We start from the raw sequence: 19391 nt of genomic DNA, 5'->3' as shown, positions 1-19391 counted from the left end.
GTTTAATGTTTAGCTAATTTTCAGGTTTATTTATTTGTTTGCTTATTTGCTTGCTTTAGTAGTAATGCTGCAGTACACATTCTTATACACATAATTCTGCTTCTGTTTTAATTATTCAGATAATTCCCAGAAATGGAATTCTTGAGTCGATAGGTGTGGACATGTTTATGGCTCTTGGCACAAAGTTCCATATCACTTTCTAAGAGGTATGTACCAATTTGCAATGTTTCCTGACAATCTGTGAGTGCACCAATTTCACTGTGACTTCACCAGCATTAAAGACTGTCATTTTAAAAAATAATCCACCCACTGTGTGAAATCATTGTATTTCAAGTCAGTTTAAATTTCCATTGCTGTGATTCCATGCATTTTTCTGGTGCTATTATTTGTATTCCACCTTATATTAATAAATCATACATAGAGTCCAGAGTGATCATTATTATCTTCGTTTTACACATCAAAACCATACTCAGAATGGTTAGGGAAAGTTACCCAAGTTCACAAAGATGGTCAAACTTGAAAAATTTTCAACTTGCTTAGACCAGTGATCTTCCCACCCCACCCATAGCCTCCCCTGGCTCAGACAGGCTCAGTGCCAAAATTAGTTTGCAGGATGCTGTTCCCACCCAGGAGCAGATGAAGGGCTGGTTCAAAGGGCCTATGAGGTCTGTAGTTAACGCCTATCTGGCTCCAAGTACTGGGCCCAGGTCCCGGCTCTAAGCTTCCCTCCCTGCCTCTTCTGTTTTCAGGTCCTGTAGAACGAATAGGGGGTTTCTCAATGTTTCACATCAGATCAATTCCTGAAGGTAGTGATTCCCAGACCTGCCTCTTTCACAAAATCCCTTGGGACAACCCTTTCCACTTCCCACTCAAGGAGTCCTGGCCTACAGAATCAGAATCTCTAGGGGCTGGGTTCTGAGGAGCTATAGTTTTTAACCCCCTCCAGGTAATGACAAAGCTCACCTATGTTTAGAACCCACGGCCATAGGATTCATAAGATCACCCAAGAGTGCTTGTTAAAGATTCCAGCCTACTTCGAGTCTGGTGTTAGGGCCATGGAATTGCATTCCAACAAGTATGACATCCACAGAGCACACTAAAGGGACATTTGGGGCTCAGGAAAGTGCCTCTGCAGCCATTGCTTTTCCAATTTAATCAAAAGTAGAGGAGCCTCGATTAGAAACGGCTCTTCCTTCTTCCCAGAGGAACCAGCTAAACTTCCTGTAAATGCAGTTTTCTCATCTAGCTCCTAAACAATAGCATAAAAGCATTGGAGAGTGAAGGAACAGGCGAACAGCTTTTCTGCCCAAGAGAAAACTCTCACTCTCTAGCAGAAGGGGGGGGGGGGCGGGCTGCGGTGGACAGCATGGCAGGTGGTGTTTATCTGCAATCATGGGCTATTCACCAAACTCCCAAGCCGCCTCTTAAATGCAAATTGTTCACCAGCGTCATCACTTAGCCATTCATCCTGAGAATTGATGGCAGCAACTTAAATCGCCTTTTTCTCCCCTTTCCCAAAGCAAACTCCCAAAGAGGCTGCCAAACCTGGAAGCCACACGAAGGCACCACTTCCTATGAGACAGGCCAGGACATCACCCCGGGGTGGACCCCCAACCCCAGGTCTTAAAACAAGGAGTCAGGCTAAATAATAAAGATGTTTTTGCATCAAGTTCCAAATTTTTCTCCCTTTATTGGAGGTGGGGAGAGAAGATATTTAACTTCAGATTTATAGCCATCTTCCTATCTTACTCTTCACCACATACTAATCTGTGAGCAGGCATCTTAGGGTCGCAGCCCAGATCAAGTTTGAAAACCTGAGTACTGTGCAGCATCCCATATTATAAAGGGCTCCCCTTCATGTACACATTCAACAAACTGTTCCCAAGTACTCACTAGCACCTAACACAGCCCTACCTCAAAACCTGCAAGGACAAACTTGGAACTTTAAACTAGTAATAATAATAACCTCAATAATCAAGTCTTGTGCTTGCACAGCACATTACAGTTGCCAAATCTCTTTTACATACTTATGTTACTCTAGTTCTCCTTAATCAGTTAATGTATTAAAAAAAAATTAGACATTATTAAGCACCTGCTCTGTACATAGCCCCACAGGCATGTAAAAAAAAATAAGCATAGCACAGTGGCCTTTAATCAAGTTGAACGTCAGAATCACCTAGGGAGCTGCAGAAAAAATTCAGAAAATTCAGACGTCAGAACCTCCAGGGGTGCAGCTAGGAAACCAGGTTTTTAAAGCTCCCCCAGCCATCTATCCCATATGCAAGGCAATAAGTCCAAATGATTTCAATAGGTGATTCTGGAATTTGGCTGCCCATTAGAATGACCTGGAGAGTCTAAAAGTCCCAGCGTCCAGTCTGGCACCCAGACAGGTTAAACCAGAATGTCCGTGGGATACCCAGGCACTGGTAGTTTCTAAAGCTCCACAGGTGATCCTAACATGCAGCCAAGCTTGAGAACCACTGAACCAAAGGAATGCAGAGGTGAGCAGAGGGTAGACCAGAGTGCCCAAGGATGTTTCTGCAGGAGATGGATCTGAGCCATGTCTTCAAGAATGAGCAGAAAAGAAAGAATTTGAGGGTGGAGAACAGTATAAGCAAAAGTTTGGCTTAGGTGAAAGATTCGTAATGAGAAATAAGTCTGGACGCATAGGGTGGGGCCACATCCTGAGGGGCCCAGAATGCCAAGTAAAGGATTTAACTTAATTAGTAAGAGAGAGTCATAGAAGATCTTTCAAAGTTCTTGGAGAAATAAATCTGAGCGTAGATAGCAAGTGCATAGAGGAAGGCTGGAGCCAGGGGAACCAGATAACAGATTGTTAGACTTCCTAAAATGATTAACACTTAGTAATGGAGAGCATACAGAGAGATGGACATTCTCACATACTGCTGGTGGGGTTATAAATTGGTACAGTCTTTCTGGAAGGCAGGGAAAGCCCAGCCCTTCAGATGCTTTTGTGAGAATGGACACAAGACACCCCTACCTCAAACAGATACAACTCCATGCCACAGTGCATGGCTTGGCAAGCAGAGTTGACTTTCAGCCCCATCTTGCTCCCCTTGACACTGGCTCCCACACTCAATGAACTACCTTCACGTTTGTCTGCAACAGCCCTGCTAGAGGAAAAGTTCACAAAGTTGGAGGACTGCACACGGTCAGCTTCAGCTGCGGCTCACTAAACATGGAGCGTTTGAGGATTGTTCCTGCATGGATTCACTCACCACAGAGCTACATATATCTTTGAAGTGTCTAAGAAAGCAGTGAGGGTTCTGGAAGAACTTGGACCGAGATAGAGTACATCGGTGACAAGCACCATTGATCAACTATACAGTAGATACTTCCCTCTTCTGTCTTGATTCAGAACCCTGTGTTTGTCACACAGCAATGTGTGCAGCACCAAGGATGACTTGGGATTGCTCTAAGTCATTCCTGGTAGTAGCTGCTGTACCTTTTGCCAGAAACAGGTCCAAGGGAGCATTTAACACAGTTCTAGCCACCAATAATAAGAGGACTTGCCTCCCCCCAAAGTATGTGAAGCAGTAGCCCTTTTGCTGCCACCATGATCCCCCCACCCCATCTTTATTTCACGTTTGGAAGGCTATTGTGTAAGGATGTGATGTTGGAGCTGTGGCAGCTACTTTGCAACCATGAAGAATCTCAGAGATTCTCAGAGATCCTCAATCAGGAGAATCCCAGAAACTCTGACTCAATACCCTGACCTTGCTGAGCTGCTTAACTAATTCTGCAACTACCTACCTCCAGACTTCATGTTTTGTGAGATAATTAGATACCCTTACTTTTTAAATTGTTATTCTTTAGGTATTCTATTACTTGCAGCTGAGCACATCTGAACATTCACAAATTAACTTGTTCAACAAGAACCTAATGAGCTCCTACTTGATACTAGGGAGTTAAAGATGAATAAGTTTTCAGCCCTCTGGGAGTTCAAATTCTAGAAAGGAAAACATGCAAACCCATGGGACAAGTACTCTAGCAGAGGTATGAATAAAGTACTGTAGGATAACTGTAGGATGATTTGATCTGAAGATAAGAGGACATATAGATGGGGTTTTGTTCTAGATTTTAGGTTTCAGGAATATCCAAATGAAGATGTCTGTGAAGCTGCAGACAAGAGGTCTGAGTTAAACATATAAACTAGGGAGGCACTAACAGAGAGCTGGTAGTTGAAGTCATGGGAGATGCTAATATCTCCCAGTAGATATGTTAGGGATGCTTGCAGCAGCTTAAAAATTAGAATAGCAGGGCCGGCTCACGACTGATGCATTCGTTGGCTTAACTACATCGAAACTCCAGGAGAGCATCACTATGATTGAACCTATTGGTCTTCTCCTCAGGCTAACAAAATGACACTATATCCTCACAATTTGGTTAAAGGCAAGAAGAGCTCCTTCTCACACATTTGTTCCCTGAAATCCCTCCCCAGCCACTCGAACTTCTACTCATGCCACATTGGCTAGGACTATGTCACGTGTCCACCCTTAAACAAATCACAGGCAAAGATAAATTATTTAGTGTGATTTCTTGGACCAGTCATGATTCATCCACTAGAGAGTTGCCTTCCCAGAACAAGAATAAAAAGAATGATTGTTAAATTGGCATCCAACAGTATCTGCCACTCACTGAGGGAGCCAAGAGAATAGACAAAGGTCTAAGACAGAAAACTGGGAACTTGTCAACATATTCAGGAGGAGGGAGGAAGGTGAAGAAGGAGAAGAAAAGATCAGAAAAAGAGGTGTGGGGACTCCCAGAAGACAAGAAAAGAGTTTCCAAAAGGAAGACGTGACCAACAGCTTCAAATATTATAGGGAGGTCAAATAGATGAGAACAATCCTGGAGGCCGTTAGTCTTGGTAAGTAGGTCACTCTTGACCTTGATAAGAGTGTTGCCAAGAACATAAAAACAGGGTGAGTTGGAGGTGAAGTGAAGTGTGCAGCCAAAGAGGGGAAACAAAATATGCAACAGAGGGAGAAGCCTTGGAGGAAAAAGCTGTATTGAGCAGCAGAGCAGAGTCTGCCAGAATCCTAAGCTATAGGTAGACCTGATTGGAGCTAAGCAGGAAGACCAACCGGCTTCTTCTACTGCATATTCATCAGGGACCTTCTTGCCAGCTTAAGAGAGAGTGATGAGAGAAAAGAGCCCCTCCCACTCTGGCTCTATGATTAATTCCTGTCTCTTGGGGCATGGCATAAAAGAAGGACTAATCATGCTTTCCCACCATCTGGGCAATTATGGTCTCCCATCAGCTGGTACAAAACAAGGGGTTTGTGACACTTAGTGGCAACCCTGCCCCCATCACATCTGGGCCTTAATCTCTTGAATTAGCCAAATCAAGGAAAATTTGGAGATGTATTGTGATTCAAATGATGGAATAAATAATCTTTTGGCCAGGCTGCACTCCAAGTCTCCCCAGCTTGGTAATGCTGAAATGGCATGCCTGGCTCTGCAGATGTCTTACAAGGTGACACAGGGGTCTGAACAGTAAGGTTACAGCAGGAACATACCCAGCCTGGGTTCTTCCTGGGCTTTCCTAGAGTTTCCCCACCTGCTTTCCACCCTGGACCCATGAGCAAAGGAATATCTCAGGTTGGACTGGGAGAGTTCCTGCTGGGCAGACCCCACATAAGTTATGGGAAGGAGTGACAGGAGGATTCTGTGACCCTAGAGCCCCCATGCACCCATCTACCCTGGGGGTTGGCACCACACAACACTGGAATCCTCCGGGACTCTCTGTCCCATAGACTGTTTGCTGGGCAAGGACAAGATTTGCCTTGTTCACATGACTCTATGCCTGTTGCCCAGAACAGGGACTGGCAAGAGTGGTACTCAAGGAGTGCCGGCCATGTGAAGAAGCAAACAAATGAATGAAAGAATGAGAGGACACAGAAAATGTATTCTGCCACAAAACGCTTTTCCAAGGGCATTTCTTCAAGAATCACCAGGTGTTCACAGAGGAACACTGTGTCACCAGGACCGTGCCTTTGATAAGAAGTTAATCGGTTGGGCCCCTCTCCTGGTCACTTTTAGATTACAGAACACTTCCTGTCTGGTATCTCATGCAATATTCACAAATATTATATTTTCAAACCTCTCTGTGTTGGCTGCTGTCCTAAAAAAAATCCAGACACCCCACAAATAAAGCAAAGACTCCCTCCTTTCTGTAGCTTCCAGTCGAATTTGGGAAGACTGACAGTAAAGAAGTAAGCTATTAATTTTTATAAAAACTGTATAGAGTAGTTACTGTTATCCCTATTTTTATTTATTTGTTTGTTTGTTTATTTAATTTTTTTTTTTTAGGCAAGTCAACCCTTGGTTGACCTCACAGATTGCAAGGACCTTGTCAGCTTACAATCCTTTATTTTTTAAATTTTTTTTTACACCTACAGCACCTGGTCTTCCTAGGTAGTCTCCCAACCAAGTACTAACCAGGTCTGACTCTGCTTAGCTTCTGTGATCTGACAGGATCAGGCTCGTTTAGGGTAGCATGGCCATAGACTATCTCTATTTTTTAAATGACAAAACTGAGACACAAAGAAGTCAGGGACTTGCCCAATCCCACAGCTGGCAAGCAAAAGACATGGATTCAAATGCAGGTTGTTTGCCTCTGGTGGCCACGCACTCCACCTCTACACTATTCTGCCTCTCTAGTAACAGCCTCACAGGTTCTTGTGAGAATCAAACGAGAGAAAGCACTTTATAAACTGTAAAGCACTGTACACACGTCAGAGGTGATGATGTGGCTTAGACAATGACTATGATGAAAAAGCAACCTCTAATCTCCCACTCACCACTAGGCCAGGGTCTCCATCTCTGCCACCCTTCAGCTCTAGGGTTCTCCGGGATGGTTCTGATGTGAGTGTTGGGGTAGGGGGCCACGCTGAGGAAGTACAAACTAATGAGTTCTGCTCCCTTCCTGGTGGCTCGGACTCCCTACAGAGACACAGCCTTGCTCTTCAGTCATGTTTTTATTTGGGGTCTTTGTCTTGTAAGAAGTCCTGGTAGCAGGGTGATTAACGCTGGTGAGTCATGCAACCTTCTGGCCTCCTCCATGCACCAGCATGCATCAGCCTGGGGAGAGACAGGCGAGGGGAGAGTCCTTGGCTGCCTGCAGCTGAAGGTGAGGGCTGGGGAAGCTAGGACTTTCCTTCAAACAAAGCAGATGGTTGCTGCTTGGTCACACACACACACATACACACCCACATACATGAAGCAGGTTCCTTCCTGGAAGAGGGTCTTGTCAGACCTTAGAATAGGGCACTCAATAGTTACTGGCTGACTGAATGAATGCGTAAGTGGAAGGATAAATAACAGATCACATTTGCAAAGTACTTTAAAGTTTACAAAACGTTGTCATGTACATCAGTTCATGTAATCCTCTGGAAAGAATGGTAGAGTGAGTGTGCCCAGTATCCCAATTATGTAAATGAGAAAACTGAATCTCAGAGAATTAATGTCAATTTCTCAAGGTCTCATATTCCATCCAGGGACATTTACTGAATGAATGAATGAATGAACGAACGAATGAATGAACGGAGTTGGTGAGCCAGAAGCTAAAACAGTGTGGTCCTCTCCAAATTTAATATTCTTCCTACCATATATGCTGCTAATTTCCTCATGAAGAGTTAAAGAGAATCTCCTCTGAGGAATTGAAGTTGGAAGCGGTTATTATGAGAACAAGACTGTGCAGAAATCTCTCCTGGAAGGTCATCATCAGCTCCTTAGCTAATGCCTTCCATGGACAGAGTGATCTGTCCTCTAAGCCCACCAAGCCCCTTGCTCTCAAAGCCATCCCAAATTTACCAGGCTGTGTTGTAACATATCCATTTTCAGGCCTCACCCCACCTCAGACAGTGAGCTCCAAGAGCACTGAGCCTTTTTCATCTCTGCACCCAGCATCTGGCATCACCCATGAATGAAGGAATAAATAAATAAATGAATAAGGTATTTGATAGATTCTCTTTGCCTATATTCTCCAAAATGGAAAAAAAAAAAAATAGTAGCCTTACCCCCAAGAGTCTGCCCAGTGGTAGCAAGCAAATATACAGAGCTAGTATGAAAATCCATAACAATTTCTCTCTCTCTCTCTCTCTCTCTCTCTCTCTCTCTCTCTCTCTCTCTCTCTCCCTCCCTCCTTCCTCCCTTGGAAAGCTGACCAATATTTAGAAGATTAAATATCAACAGGGCAATCTCGGCTCTCAGGGACCAAAAAGGGACAAGCAATCCCAGCTGCTTGGCCCCAGGCAACCCCAAAAAGCTAATTTTTCTTTCCCCCTCAAAAGGGCCTGCATAGTAGTGCTTCCGTCCATGCCTCAGTTCTCCCGCACCTCCCCTTTCCGCCTCCCTGCACACAGCCCTACACTGCCACCCTCCCACCCGGCCCTCTGCTATCAGAACTCTGAACACCCAAAAAGGAAAAACGATTTATGCTGAGCGAAGACAGAGCCAGGGAGGAAGGGAAGGGCTGTTCGCTACCAGCTGACGTTCTGCAGACTGAGCTGCCTGTGTCTGTGCCAAGGGCGTGGCTGCCAGCAAAATCTGAGGAAGACAGGGGAGGGGGAGAGAGAAAAATGTACTGATTTCTACAGCACATCCTGAGTCCTATCTTAAACTGAACTGAATTGGCCTCCTCAAGAGGAAGGATGAGATCAAACGCCCATAGATGATAGAGAACTACAGGAGGACATACATTCATTCAACAAACATTTACTGGGCACACTGTGTGCCAAGCAACACATTCAGCACAAGGAATGCAGGCATGAAAGACAGCCTACCTGTCCTGGGAAATTTCACATTGGAGTGGGAGAAACAGGCAAATAAACAGGCAACTATACTAAAATGCAATCAGAGGTAAGGAAGAGACAAGCACTAGACGATATGAGGTCAGAGGAGGAGCGCCTCACCCAAACTCAGGAGCGAAGGAGTAGTCAAAGAGTCTGCTTGGAGGAGGTGACACTAAAAATGCTGAGTTATGAAGAACGAAGAGGAATTAAATCAGTGCAAACGGGAGGAGAGGCATTCCAAGGTAGCAGGAATAGTCTGTGCAAAGGCAGGGGCCTGACAGAGTGAGAGTGTGGCCAGCAAGGGTCATGATTTGGTGCAGCTGAGTGAGAGGTGAAGCGTGACAGACTATGAAAGCCTTTGCTGCAGATGCTAAGGAGTCTGACTGTTATTCTAAAGACATTTGAGCTTTCATCAAAAGGCTTTAAGTAGGGGAGGTAACTGATCAGATTTGCATTTTGGGAAAAGGAGTCTGGCGACTATGTGAAGAATAGATTCCCAGGGTACAAGATGGGAAAGAGACCACTAGGGAGACTAGGGTGATAACCCAGGGACAAATGGTAAGGACCTGAACTTAGGGCAGCTACCTTGAGGAGGAAGAGGAAAACACAGATCTGAGGTGTTTAGGGAGTAGAATTACTGGCCCTGGTGACCAGTATAGGGGATGGGGACAGGGAAGGGAGAGAAGGATGATGACCAGGTTCTGACGTGGGTGTTAAGTGTGTCAGGAGCCATGAATAGAGATGAGGAATTGGGGCCGTGGAAAATAAAAAGTTTAGACACAAAACAAATGAGTTCAAGGTGGGGTCTCTTGAGTTTAAGGCACCTGTAGACATCCAGGAGAGATATCCAGCAGTGAGGTAGAGGTAAGGGGTGGGACTCAAGAAGAGGTCTGGGCTCGGGATGAACGCTTCGGAGTCGGTGTAACTGCTGTGGTAAAACCATGGGTGTGCATGAGATTGCCCGAGAAGAATGTACACCAGGAGTGTGTTGACTGTCTTCCTGCCCCCGGGCCCGATGAGCTGAGAACAATGTAAGTGAAAGTGCTTGTCTCTAAACATGGGTCAGAATGGACTCTCAATAAATCATAGTTGAATTAATAGCAGGTCAAGAAAGAATCATGAATAATCATCTAATGTAATGTTTTATTTCCAAAGGGGATCAACACCACTCCCCTCTTCCCTTTGAAGCTTTCTATTCTATTGTCTCTTGATCCTGATAAGTGGGAGGTTCTTCTGATGTGCCCCTCACATCCTATCAGGATTCCAGCCTGCCCAGTCCTTGAGTCCTGATCGTGTTGCTGCCTATATTCACAAACTGCTCACCCTCTCTCCTTGCCTCCTACACTTATCCTTGGTTGATATTTTAAACTGTTTTATTTTCAGACAGTATTCGTCACTGCCATCAGCTGCCTATTTGAGGTATTTTCATCAAATATTGTATTTGTGTAGTTAAACCATAACTTTGCACAGGGGAAAGCAATGCCGCAAATGACTTCTAACTGGATTGGGAAGCTGCTTCGGTTGTTGCCTCTAAATATAGGTATGTTAGGTGCTCCGAAAATCGAATTCAAGCAAAGAGGCCATATTAGGAGGAATTGATGTAAGAGGAGCTTGCCGAGAATCTACCCAGTTTTTCCATCCAAAAGGCTTCAACATGGCACCCAGCCTTCTATCCACCCATCTTTCTATCCACCCACTCATGCCATCTATCCATCTTCCAATTCATCCATCCATCCATCCATCCATCCATCCATCTATCCATACATCCATACATCCATACATCTTTTGAATGCCTGCTCTATGCCAGATGCTGCATTAGGAGCTGAGGGATATGAAATGAATGAGACATGGAACCAAGAATTTTCCAGTCCAAATATGAAGAAAGACACAAGATAAAAAATGACTCTATCTTATAAACACTCTAAAAGAAGAACTGGGAGGGAGGATATAACTCTTTCTAGGGGAATGCAGGAAGGCTTCATTAGAAAGGTTTTTGAAGCAGGAGAGATTTGGAGGTGGACAGTTTACCTCTCACAGAGATACAGGAAGGAGGGGCAAGACTTACCTCTCAGTACATATACTACTTCGGGGCATGGGGAATCTATCTATGGGACTCCAAACCATGTCACATCTCTTAGCCTCAGTATCTTCACCAGTAGATCAAAGGAGCTATGTCAGTGTTTTTTTATGCTCCACTGAATGTAGGGAGCCAACTGTCCTGGTTCACCCAGGTTTCACGGATTTCTTGGAATTTGGAAGTTGCAATGCTAAAACCAAACAAACTGGAATGAGTTGATCATCCTAAATGGACGTTACAGATATCACAGGGAGGACACAGAGGCAGGAACGGGGAAGAATAGTCTAGGGTCCTCGGAGCGCCCGCTTTCGCTTTAATTAGATCAGTCCTGACTTGTTCTACACATTGAACTTCTATGTTAGATTTCATTGGAAGAAACATTCCCATTGCTTTTTTGAAAAGAGTTTGAAAACCATTGGACTCAACCATCTCTAGCGTCCCTTCAGTCCTTTGAAATTAATATTAGTATATCTCTATGAAAAACTGATTTTTCTCTCTCCATCATTCTGTCTCATATTTTTTCCTTTGATGAGATGGAGAGGGGGCTCTAAGATTGAAATAAGTAGTTTGGCTCAAAAGTCTTCTTCCCTAAAGGCTTTTCGGAAGCTCCAAAAGAAATAAGAAAAAACTAAACTAAATTGAAAATGGTCGCGTTTTAAAATCCACAGCATCCCAGACCGGCCTACAGGAAGGCATCCTTCATTTTATACCTTTCTCCCTCTCCACTCCAGTACCACTTGTTCTCAAATTATATCTCTGGGGGTGTGTTTAGGGGGGGGGACAATTAATTAACCTAAAAACTCCCTCTTGTTGGGGGTGGGTCAGAAAGCTGAGAGGGGACCAGGAGAAACAGTTGGAAACATCTCAGCTCCCCCTCCCACTCCAGATCCTTCTGGCAGCTCTAATTGAAGCCTGTCAGAGGGAGAGAAGCCAGCTGCAAATTGCATTCATCAACGAATTACAGCAATTACAGCCCCAACCCCAGCCTAATGGGGGTGACACATTCAGTCAGGCAGTCCTTTCCTCTGATTCAGAAATGCCAGATGCTTTGGGCCTCCAGGGTTACTTTTTCTGATCCAGACCCCAAACTGTAACCTGGCCCCACACCCTGCCTTCAGCCAATACACTGGAGAGAATGTGTGCTCCCCAACCTTCTCCAGGGTGTTCCTCTCAACCGTCACTGAAATTCACCCAGTAATCTAGGCCCAATTCCTACTGCTATTCTTTAAGGTGAGTTTCCCCCGGATTTGGTCCTTGAAAGAACTGATGAGCTGACAATTCAGCGGCCTGTTAAGAATGCTTTCTTCATCGGCAATGGGCCAGCTCAACTCCTGCCCACCCTGCCAACACGGGGCCAAGGCAAGGGTGAGGTTCACATGAAACCTGTGGAGGTGTAGTGGAAGTGTCACCTCCCAGAAGGAAAGGTATGTGGCCACCCACACCTGTCCAGGCTGCTTCCTCACCTCTCTCCCTGGAGCCAGCAGCTCTGGTTTCAACAATTTGAGGGTGTGTGTTGGGGGGCGGGGGGGAGCATACCACAGGAAATCCACATGTGAGGACCAGGGAGATGTGGAGGGCATGACGCTGGGCCCTCTGTGTGATTTGAGGTGTAAAAGAGCGGCCAATGCCCTCAGAGAATGCTCTTTTTCTCTCTTGCTTTTTGTCTTAGAATTCCATCACCTCTACAAAGACGGCTATGCCAGAGGAAAGGAAGATTCAATTTATCCATACCCTAGCATTTGGGCAAAACAATCATCTCTTCCTCTCTCTCTCAGTCCCTGTTTGAATTTGGGAGCGAGGGAGAAGGGAGGGAAAGGAGGTGTCTTTTCTATGCTGAAGTTTCTAAGGAAGCCAGCCCAGATCCCATCCTTCCCTTCCAGAGAATGTACCTTGTGACATTTAAATCAAGCCTTGAAAATCAATTTCTCCTAAACTCCTTTCTCCATAAAAAGAGGTGGGGATAGATACAACCAATAAAGGGAAAGCACGAGAGAAGGGGATTGGATCAAAAGTCCCCTGGGACACCAAAGCTTTCCGCTTGGAGGAGCAGTGGGGCTCAACAGCCCCATTGGCAAGGAAAGCAGTTAACAGGAATGACTCAGTAGCCCCAGCTTCCTGGACGCTCTTGAAGAAACTCAGCATTTCATCCTGAGTTTCAGATAAACCTCCAGAAGAGGGAGGGCAGGATCAGACGCAGGAACCAAGGACAGAGACAGATGGCAGCAGAAACAAGGCAAGACAAAAGCAGATAAGGCCTGAGGCCCAGGACTGGATTGCCAAGCGCACGATCAGGACTCGGGCTTGCCCAGGTCAGCTCGGGCTCTTCTCTTCCTAGGCTACACCTCGAGAGGACACCCTCGATGCCCCACCCAGAACCCCTGGACTGGCTCTGAGGGTTCCTGGCTACCCCTTCTTTGGACACTCCAGCAAGTGGCAGCCAATTAGCTGACTGCAGAGGATAAAAAAAAGACCAGTCTCCCTGCTTCAGGGGCGATCCTTTCTGGGTTCCATTCGCATCCAGAGCTGCCCTACAGGATCACACCAAAATTAGACCCCAGCTATGAGAGCATGTCCTCGCTCAGCCCCTCCTCTGCCCCATCCTGCTTCCCTCCCCTTCTCCTGAGATTTTGCCCTCAATAAACCATGTGCCCTCTGAATCCCTCTCTCAGGAAACCAGATCTAGGAGGCCTTTATATACTGATTGCACCCGAGCACTAGTGCCTAGTAATGCTAAATATTATGATATTAAATGTGGTTGATTGAAGAAAATGAGTGACTGACTGAATTAATGCTTTGGATGAGAGATAAGTGTGTGGGGGGGGAGGGGAACTGCACTCTTTCTCTCCCTCCTTCTCTCTCACCAGGTGTTAACCTGATCCCCATGGCTCATCCCAGTACATCCTGTCTGCATATAGGCCACCTGCTTATGTAGGTACAAACTCAAGGGCAGATAATCCAGGTTGTGGATTATCCAGACCCTCAGCTGGCATCTTCTCGCTCAGTATCACATGCCTGAGCCTTCTCTCTGCTCCAGCACTTTTGGGTGGGATGCAGGATGGGTTGGGCAGAGGAAGGCAGCAGGGAGGGCAAGATGATAAAACCTCAGTCTATCAACAGTGTTGCTACTATCATAGCAGTGGGATGAAAGATTAGAAACTATTGGGTAAAATCATGTTAGGAATTTTCCGTGGATTCCAGATAGCTGGGCTCATCATCAAATAGACAGTTAAATTGCTGTTTATAAAGTGAAAACACCCTGAACGAAGTTAGGAAAATCGTCTGCTAAGTAATTAGATTTGGATCATCGAGAATCATAGTTTGATGCTTTAAGACAATTCAAGATATGTAAAATCTTCACCTATTCAGAAAGCTTTTCAAAGGAAGGAGAGTATGCAGATCCGTCAGGTTTTTCCGTCCTTCCTGTCATCTCTCCTCCTTCCAGACTGCTGCGGTTTAATCTTTTTCTGATTTCAGAAGAAAAGAACCAGGGACCTCCTGTCCTTTTGCCTGTCATGTCCCTTCTTCCAAATGTCTGGGCCTGAGATGCCGATAGAAATAGAACGTGAACCACATATGTCGTTGGAGAATTTCTCACAGCCACATTGCTTAAAAGGTAAAAAGAAGCAGGTGAAACTAATTTTAATTTATTTAAGTCAGTATATTTAAATTTTTTCCTTTCAACATAGCTATATAAAGAATATGAATGAGATATTTTACATTCTTTTTTTGTACTGTCTTAAAAATGTGTCGTGTTTTTCACACTTACAGCCTGTTTCGGCTCAGTTCAGCCATTTCCCCTGTTTAGTGCCACATGGGACTGGTAGGTGCTGTAATGGGCAGCACAGGTCTAAAACTTGAGAGTCCCTTCCCAAAACCTACCCCACATGGCTCCTCTGGGGTGGGAGGAAGAAGATGGGAATCTAGGTACAGCTCGACTATCCTGGGGTAACCTTAGGAGGAGCTGGGGTAGAGGAGTGGTAAACAGAATCTAGGGAGCGTCCCAGGCTAGGTAATTAAATTACTGGGGAGGGAGGAACGAAACTGTCTATTAAAACTCAGACTCACATCTTTCCTCCAAAGTAGTAGGTAGGGCTTAGGTAGGGCAGAGAAAGTACTTCCAAGCCCACGGGTCCTTCAAGTCCCTTGGTAATTACCTCCTCCAGGAAGTCTTCCCAGATAAACTCTCCAACCTTACTTGATAACTTCTTTCCTGAGTGCTATCAGCATTTATAAACAAAAGCCACTCCTTCAACAAGTGACACCCCAACCCTCCAACCCCTAAATGGACACTCCACATTCCACAGATAGAAGGTAAGCATTTATTGTGTGCCCACCACTGTCCTGGGGATACAGTGGTTAGATCTCCTCCTAGAAAGCATAGTCTAGAGATGAAGGTGGACAGCAAACAAAAACAAAACAAGATAATTTCAGAGAGTGATAAGATGAAGGAAGAAAGATCACTAAGGCATTCCCCAGGCCCACTTTGTACTGAGAACCATAGAACCTGAACCAAAAGAGATCTGATATCGTTTACTCAACCCCCTCACTTTACGGAAGAGTAAACTGAGGCTAGGAGACTAGAAATGGCTTGGTCAAGGTCACAGAATAGGTTGCAGAGCCAAGTCTTGCTATGTGGGTTACTTTCTGAAGTGCTGCCTGATCAAACCAGTGGCTCTTCTGTTTCTCCCCCATTAGATTGGAAGAGTTCCAGAGTGAGTAAGCAGTTCTGCCTTCCCTCTCCCTAAGGATAAAAGTCAACATCTGGAATGAAAAGCCATGAATAATCTCGTTAAAACAAACACAATCACACAATCGAAAGCACAAAACCTCACTTCCATCAGTCTTCAAAACCCAGCTGTCACCCCCACAAATCTTTTCAGATCTCATAGGAGAGGGTGGGAGGTGCTAAGGAGATAAACCCTCCTCTCTTCACCTCCCGGCCACCCCACTCCATTCAGGTGGGGTATAGATTTGGGATTAGCCCAGGGCCCTAAATGAACTAAACAGAGAGATGGAACCCCAAACAGCCCAGAGTAGCTGAGGTATCTGACACTTCAGTCTTCTGCTTCCTGTTCCAGGAGTCTATAAGCTATAGCAATCGGTGGGGGTCCCCCCTAGAGGAGTTGGGGGTCACCCTAGGGGGAGATCCAGGGCCTCAGCTGCCCTCCTTTAGGCTCCCGGTTTGTTTTCACGTTCCCTTCACAGCATGCACTCCCAAGTCTCAGCCTGACTGCCTCTGTGAGCCAAGTCCTGGGGATTTATTTTAGGAGTTGTTTCGCCCACTCTGCCTGACGTCTGTGAGAAGCCAGGGTGCTTAGGGAGTCCTCACCATCTGCCCACCTCTGCATCAGCCAGGCAACCCTGCACGGGGCTCAATCCCCAGGCCCAGAAAGTCAGCTCAAGCTCACCCCCCATGCCTGCAAGTCCTCCGCCAAGTCGATTGTATTTCTTACTTCCCCAAAAACAAGAGCACCATAATGCCTATCCGACACACACTCGCCTCAGTTTGAAGAGGCCTTGACATCTGGGGGTGGAGGATGTGGAGGTTGGATTAAATTTTCCTCCCCACCTAAACCCTCTCTGTACAAACACACACTTTGGCACTACCTATGAAACCTTGAAATATGTGTACACTTCTAGGAATTTATCTTACCAGAAATCTTTCCCCAAGTGTACAAAGAAATATGTCCAAGGAAGTTCATTACTGTGGATACTCTGTGGATTTAATTAATAAATGATGATGCATTCATACAATGGAATTTCATGTAGTCATCAAAAGAATGAGAAAAATCCACATGTCCTGACGTTGAATAATGCCCAAGATAATGAGAAAAGCAAAACTGTACACTATGCCTTATATAATTCCATGTGTGTTATATATACATATCTTTTTTATATATGTAGATAAAAACATATCTGGAAGATTATATGTAAAAACCTATTCAAATGTTCAGCTAGCTATGAAGTTCAGATTATGGGGTTTTCCATTTTCTAAAATGTTAAATTTATTTCACAGCAAAGATCTGTTACTTTTGTAACCAGGTGGTGTAGGGGAAAACAGTAAAAAAAATTTTTTTCTTTGAAAAGGAAGGAAGGAAACATCCTCCTCTGGCTTGGCTGGGGAGGAGGTCCCATGACACCCACCCGCAAATTCCCCAGCCATGCTCCTGCAGATGGCCTTGGAAATGATGTGTGGCTACATACTGCCCACTCCTTACAGCCCAGCGTTGGCCTGGGCTTCCCTTATTGCCTTCACTCCCTCCCTCCCTCTGGCCTCCATCCAAAACAGCCTGTGTTAGAGAACAGGCTGTCCTGTGCGCTGCCAGTGCTTCCGTGGAGTTTAGTGCTTCCCAGGCCCCAGTGGAGGTGTCTATCTCAAGAAAGACTTGGAATGACACATGGTCAGTATGAAAGGAGGGTGGGGACTTCTGGCCAGATTTGAAGCCAGAGCTGTGCTGGGCTCTGGAGATAAAGCTCCCACTCCTCAGGAAGACGAGGGGGGAAGCGGAAAGCGGGCTTAGTCTAATCAAGGCTGGGAGGGAGGAAGGGAAGGGGAGGTCAGAACTCTTGAGATGCTGGACCTGAGGCCTGGCTCCTATCTCCTGGCACTTGCACTATAAGTACAAACAGCCAGCATAGGAGGAAGAATCTGAATGTACCACTAAGTAGCTGCGTGTCCTTGGGCAAGTCACTGCCCGCTCTGGGCCTTGGGGACTTCTTTCCTTCCTCTTTGCTTTTTTTTCTTCCTTGAGCAAGTACAGCACAAGACAAGATGGCATGGGAAGGTGAGAGGGCCTTTGCCCTCATGAGGAGGGGCTTGGGGAAGGGCAGGGTCCCCAGGGAAAGTGCCCTTCATGTAGATTTTACAACCCAACCCGTGTGAAGAGAGGAGGAGGGAGAGGGAAGGACAGCTCAGAAGGGGGCCCAACTCTGAGCCTGCTGGTCTCCTTCAGCTTCATATCACAGGCAGCCGGCCTCTGCCCACCACTCCTGGTCCCCCAGCGACCCTCTGCCCTCAGGGAGCCTCTCCCTCAGCATCCATCTTACGGTCTCAAAGAAAGTCTACTTAATAAAGAAGCTGGGACAAGGGAGCTACAATCCACCCCCAACCCTGATCCTACCCCCACTCCAAACCATTAGCCCAGAAGCTCAACATGCTGAGTGCCTGGGCAATGCCTGAGTGGGATGGACCAAGGCAGGAGGATTATTCCAAAGCTCCCACCCCCGACTCAGCCAGAACTTAGCTTTCTAATCAGAATTCTTCAGTGCTCCCCAACCCCTTCAAAGCAACTGGCTTCTCCATCTCACTTTCATTTGTGTCACCATCCCCATACCACACCCCCACCCCATTCCCCAGTCTTCCACCCCAACCAGCTGGTCAGGCCAGAGGGATGTGGGGAAGAACTAGGACATTCACTGGTCTCCTGAGGACCATGGCCCCCAGGGCTGGAGCCTGGGAAAGCAGAAGACAGTCTTAACCAGATAGGGAGGGAGAGTGGTTAGCAGAGCCAGAACCAAGAGCTGACTGACACCTTGGAGGTCCCTCTGCTAAAGAGGGGAGAGCACCTCTGCATACATCTTTCTCCCAAATCCGGAGACTGCAGTCCTTCGGGTAACCAGATATGGAGAAAACACGTCCTTGGAGATTTTGAAACAAAAGAGCAGAATTGGGGTAGTATGGGAAAGAAAGATCTCCCAGCAGGACAGAGGGTCCTTCGAACCAGATCCTCCCCAGCCTGTTCCTGGGCTGCAGAAGAGGACTCTGCTGTAACACTGGGAGCCATGAGTCACAGGCGTGTGCAGAGAGGGGCCAGGTAGCAGGTGTCCCCAGCAGAACCAGCCCAGCAGCTCCGTCAAGTAGGCCCCAAAACTGACGCACACTAAGCATCCTTCTGGATCAATGCACACTCACCCTTGTCCTGCCAGGGGGAGGTAGCAAATCTGAACTGGTCCACACTCAGCAAAATTTGGGCTTCTGCCAGCCCCGCTGGGAAGAACCTAGTTCCTTAGGAAGGCTTCCCAACACGGGGTTTCTAAGCACCGCTCTCCCTCCCCAGGTCCTTTTATCTGATTTTGGAGCAGAGACTCCAAACCTGCTCTGGGGATCCCAGTTTGCACAAAGGCTGGGGGTGGGACTGGAGGGCTGCATTTTTACTCACTCCCACCAATTAGGAAGATCTGATAGTTATCTCAGACACAGCTGGCCCTGATGCTGGTGAGAAGGGAGCAGCCCCGGAAGTCTGGGCAAGGGTACTCTGGCCCTCACGTTAGCATTTTATCCTTACCATCACTGCTAACGTTGGTGGCCTGCACCTTCCCCCTCCTCTCCCAGAGGGTTAGGGGTGGATGTCCAGCAGTCCTCACTCCCACCAGGCACAAACAGCTACTACTGCCCCTCTCCTGGTAATAGCTCATTCCCAGAGCTGGGAGACTCTCGGCTTAGTCACAGGGCCAAGCTGGCTCAATCTGGCACCAGCCTCTGCCATGCTGCCAGTAAG

The 19391-nt window shown here is 46.4% G+C and overlaps 1 pseudogene; it reads right to left on the bottom strand.

The window, feature by feature from the left end:
* Positions 1–6413: 6413 nt before the first annotated feature.
* LOC118604104 lies at positions 6414–6532 on the bottom strand (annotated as a pseudogene).
* Between the last annotated feature and the right edge of the window lie 12859 nt (positions 6533–19391).

This window comes from Rousettus aegyptiacus, unplaced genomic scaffold, assembly GCF_014176215.1.
Source record: "Rousettus aegyptiacus isolate mRouAeg1 unplaced genomic scaffold, mRouAeg1.p scaffold_m13_p_6, whole genome shotgun sequence".
NCBI classification, from domain to species: domain Eukaryota; kingdom Metazoa; phylum Chordata; class Mammalia; order Chiroptera; family Pteropodidae; genus Rousettus; species Rousettus aegyptiacus.
Note: the sequence above shows the minus strand (reverse complement) of the source record. Positions and strands in the feature narration are given on the sequence as shown.